A 5442-nucleotide genomic window follows, 5' to 3' on the forward strand; every position below is an offset into this window, starting at 1 on the left:
GAAGGACCTTGAATGTCACTATTGCCATAAAAAGGGGCATATCAAAAAGGACTGTTTTCAGCTGAAAAACAAATGCAAGGATAAGGAAGGAAAAGAAGAGGACAAAGATGCTAAAAGAGATGCTAAAGACACCAAGGGCAAGGCTAAAATTGAGGAGCTCAATGCAGTGATTAGCAGTGATGAAGATAATGACGATGTCATACTTGTTGCCTCCTCTGGTGATAGTTCTTTTCTTGTGGCCAATGATGGCTCGTATGCACACGATTGGCTATTGGACTCAGGTGCATCCTATCATGTTACTCCTCATGAGCAGTGGTTTGCTTCGTATGATGCAGGAAAAAGAGGATGCGTGAAACTTGGGAATGATTCTGCCTGTGACATTGTTGGCATTGGGGATGTGCATCTAAAATTCCCAAATGGTTCTGAATTTGTCTTGCACAATGTGAGACATGTGCCACAGCTCAGGAAGAGCTTGATATCCACTGGGCAGCTTGATGATGCAGGGTATCTCACCCAATTTGGTCATTCCATGTGGAAGGTGCTTAAGGGAAATATGGTTGTGGCCAAGGGCTGCAAATCAGGCACCTTGTATCCATTGTATGTTGAGGGTGTTGATGCTAATGTAATCCATGTGACCGAGCAGCCACACACTTCATTGTGGCATAGCCGGTTGGGCCATATGAGCCAGAAAGGAATGAAAGTACTGTCTTCTTTGGGTTACTTACCGAGACTTAATTTTTTTGATTTTTCAGCATGTGATCATTGTATTTATGGCAAACATAAGCAATCAGCCCATAAAAAGGCTGGAAATGTTAGGCAGGAAGTCCTAACTTTGGTACATACAGATGTGTGTGAAATGCCCAACCTTTCTTTGGGTGGTGCCAATTATTTTGTCACTTTTATTGATGATGCATCCAGGAAAATATGGGTCTATCCCATTAAGCATAAGAGTGATGTGTTCAAAGTCTTCAAGACTTGGTTGGCACTTGTTGAGAATCAGACAAGAAAGAAGCTTAAATGCCTCAGGTCTGATAATGGAGGGGAATACCTCTCAAGGGAATTTACTACATTTTGTGAGGAGAAGGGGATAAAGAGGGAGTTGCCCGCTCCCTACAATCCTCCACAAAATGGCGTGGCTGAAAGGGCAAATAGGACCATTCAGGAGAGGACTCTTAGCATGCTCTCACAAGCAGGATTGACCCATGGTTTTTGGGCAGAAGCTGTTAAGACAGCAGTACATCTCATCAATAGGTCACCCAACAGGGCCTTGGATTTGAAGGTGCCTGAGGAGGTGTGGTCAGGAAAGCCACCCTCTTACAAACATCTCAGGGTGTTTGGCTGCGAGGCCTTTATGCATGTCAGAAGGGAAATACGCAGCAAATTAGACCCAAAGTCACGCAAGTGTATCTTTCTTGGGTATGGTGACAATGGAGAGATGGGTTACAGGTTGTGGGACCCTGAATCTCACAAGATTGTGAGGAGCAATGATGTGATTTTTCGAGAAGAAAGGATGCAAAAACAGCCTATCAATACCATTGGAGTGAGAAGAGTCATTTTTGAGGAGGAAGGACCTTCAGGACAGCCACAAAATGCCAATCAAAATGCTGTCCAAAATGGTCAAAATCAGCAGCCACCTCCGGCCTTTAAAGCCCCATATTATCCTCCACAGGAAGAGCCACAAATGCAGCCTGAAATTCAGCAAGATGTGCTTCCATAGCAGGCTGTACAGCCCCAAAATATGCAGGAAGAGCAAGCAAATCAGCCACCTAATCGAGATGTTTTGGTTAGGCGGAGCACCAGGGTGTCCCGGATGCCTGACAGGTTTGTTCCAGGAGTGAATGCACTTGATGATTACATCATGGTGACAGATTGTGGTGAACCCTCGTGCTTTAAAGAAGCCATGAAAAGGGAGGACGCAAAGAATTGGCAGAAAGCCATGGTTTCAGAGATGCAATCTCTTGAGAAGAATCAGACATGGAATCTAGTGCAGTTGCCTGCAGGACAGAAAGTCCTACCATGCAAGTGGGTTTATAGGTTGAAGATCACTCCAGGGGATGCTAAGCCCAAGTACAAAGCAAGATTAGTTGCAAAGGGGTTCAAGCAGGAAAAGGGAGTTGATTTTGATGAAATCTTTTCTCCTGTAGTCAAGATGACTACATTGAGGACTGTTTTAGCTTTGGTTGCTTGTCAGGACATGGATCTTGTCCAGATGGACGTGAAGATGGCTTTCCTTCATGGCGACCTTCACGAGGATATTTATATGCAGCAACCAGAGGGGTATCAAGTCAAGGGGAAAGAGAGACTTGTATGCAAATTGCAAAAGAGTCTTTATGGGCTCAAGCAGGCACCCAGAGAGTGGTATCACAAGTTTGATGCTTTCATGAAAGCACAAGGATTCAGACGGTCTGATCATGATCATTGTCTCTACACGAAGAAGGCAAGAGATGGTAGTCTTCTTATACTCTTTCTTTATGTGGATGATATGCTTATTGCTGGGAAGTCATCTATTGATATGAATGCATTGAAATCAGGACTGCACAAAACCTTCGACATGAAGGATCTTGGTGATGCAAATCACATTCTTGGTATGCGGATTGTGAGGAACAGGTCAAAGGGTTTACTCTATCTTTCACAAAAAGAGTACATTGGCAAAGTCCTGGAGAGGTTCAATATGGAGAAGGGGAAGGCTTTGAGCACACCCTTGCCACCATATTTGAAACTCAGCCAAGAGGACAGCCCTCAGTCAGATGATGAAAGGGCTCAGATGGCCAAGATTCCTTATGCTTCTGCATGTGGCAGTCTGATGTATGCTATGGTTGCTACTAGACCAGATATTGCTTTTGCAGTGGGAGTGGTCAGTAGGTATATGGCTAATCCCGGTAAGAGGCATTGGGAGGCAATTAAGAGTATATTGAGATACCTTAAGGGGTCTCAAGATGTGTGCATATGCTTTGGCAAGCAAGATGCAGAACTGCATGGATACACAGATTCAGATTATGCAGGGCATGCAGACAACCGTAAGTCCACCACGGGCTACGTGTTTACTTTCACAGGTGGTGCTATTTCATGGATATCCAGGTTGCAGAGATGCACAGCATTGTCTACCACTGAGGCAGAGTATATTGCAGCCACTGAGGCTTGCAAGGAGGCCATATGGCTTTCACGTCTGGTGGGAGACTTGGGTTTTTCAGGGGATATTCCTTCTTTGCATTGTGATAGCCAGAGTGCTATTATGTTGGCAAAGAATCCGGTCTTTCATCAGAGGACCAAGCACATTGATGTTAAGTACCATTTTATTCGTGAAGTATTGGATGACAAGTTGTTAGAACTTGTCAAGATCCATACTGATGATAACCCTGCGGATCTTTTCACCAAGAACTTGCCAATAGAGCGGTTTGCACATTGCAGGGCACTGATGGGTGTTGGATAGGCCATGTCTCATGTTTTGGCCTTGTACATTTTATATGTACTTGCTGTAATTTCTGATTTTTTTTTTTCCTTGAGGCACATTGCCTTCAGGTGGGAGGTTGTTAGGGTTAAGGCCCTGTGCCGCCTCATGTACACTTTATGTTACAGTTACAGTGTGAACACGGTTCACTCCGAACCGGTTCCACCCAAGTGTCTATCCTAATATATTCTTGAGGGTTGTGGTGTGCCCTCTCTTCTTGATTCACACCCACCACATGCTCTCTTCCACTTGTTTCATGTACACTTTATGTTACAGTTACAGTGTGAACACGGTTCACTCCGAACCGGTTCCACCCAAGTGTCTATCCTAATATATTCTTGAGGGTTGTGGTGTGCCCTCTCTTCTTGATTCACACCCACCACATGCTCTCTTCCACTTGTTTCTTGCTCCTTCAAAAAATGCTTGCGTAATCCCCAAGTTGGCTTCTCGTTGGTACCTAGCACGCTGTTGACGTTCTTTGGCTTCAATTCTTGCTTGTATCTTCTTAAGCTCAGCTTGTTCTTTAGCTGCCTTCTTCTGATGGATTGCATGTAACTCCTCTTGGCTCAGGGGGTCATAGTATCTTCTGATGGATTGCATGTAACTCCTCTTGGCTCAGGGGGTCATAGTATCTTTTGAATTTACTCCCATTAAGGAATCCAATGGTTTCAACTCCGTCGAGTCTCCACTCTGATGGTACCTTGCAGGGTAATTTCACATACTCTATACGGTCCCTTACCAGCATATTTGAGCTTCTTATTTTCATTACGCACTCCATACATTAGGACTTTATCCCCAACCTTGATGTCCTTGTCCTTTAGGTGGCGATCAAACCATTTTTTCCTTCTATCTTTTTCCACAAGGGCATTGTATACAGCCAATTGTCTTTCTTCGTTTAGCCGCTCAAGGATATATAGACGCTCTACTAAGGGGTTACCATTCCAACCCTCTTGAGTAGCAACACGAAGACTAGGAATGACAAATTTCCACGGCATGACTGCTTCTTGGCCATATACCATTTTGAATGTTGTGCAATTAATAGCCACTTTGTACGCAGTACGATAGGCCCATAAAGCTGTCGTAAGCTTTAGATCCCAATCCGTTCTATGAGCTTCAACTGTCTTTGTCAAAACAGAGATTAAAGTCTTGTTGGTACTCTCGGCTTGGCCATTCGCTTGCGGATAGTAAGGGGGGTAGATTTATGATAGGATATCATGAAATTTGTTGTGAGCTCCTTAATCACTTCATTTATAAAATGCGTACCATTGTCGCTCACAAGTTCAAAAGGACAACCGAAGCGTGTGATTATATTTTCAAAGAGGCACTTGGCTTCCCTCTATGGTTAGGGTTTGCAATATACATTAGGGTTTGCTCCTGTGTGTGTGTCTCCTCCCCCTCTACCGTTCTTTCGACAAGAGCCACTTGCTCATCAGTCTTCACATACTGAAGATCAACTGTACCATCCAGCACCTTTTCTCTGACAAAGTGATAATGGACCTCTATGTGTTTTGTCCTCGCATGAAACACTGGATTCTTGGCCAACTGTATACTGCTCATGTTGTCACAATGAATGACAACTTTGCCATCAATAGGCTCACATAAATCTGCCAAGAGACCCTTTAACCATACTGCCTCACACAAGTAGCATGGCTGCACCTCTATATTCAGCCTCTGTACTGGATAAAGCAACTGTAGGTTGCTTTTTGCTACTCCAACTCACCACGGCACTTCCAAGTGTAAAAGCATATCCACTAGTAGACCTCCTGTCATATGCGCTACCTGCCCAATCAGCATCTGTGTAGCCATGTATGTCCAAGCTTTTACCACTCTCATAAAGTAGACCATAATGTGTAGTGGTCTTCACATATCTCATGATGTGTCTCACTGCATCCAAATGTGGTTTTCTGGGGCTCTACATAAACTGGCTTACTAGCTCCACAGCATAACTCAAATCCGGGCGTGTAATAGTCATGTATCCAACCATCTTTCTGTAC

This window comes from Cibotium barometz, chromosome 51 (genome assembly GCF_041138505.1).
Source record: "Cibotium barometz isolate CiBa-2024 chromosome 51, ASM4113850v1, whole genome shotgun sequence".
Lineage (NCBI taxonomy): Eukaryota > Viridiplantae > Streptophyta > Polypodiopsida > Cyatheales > Cibotiaceae > Cibotium > Cibotium barometz.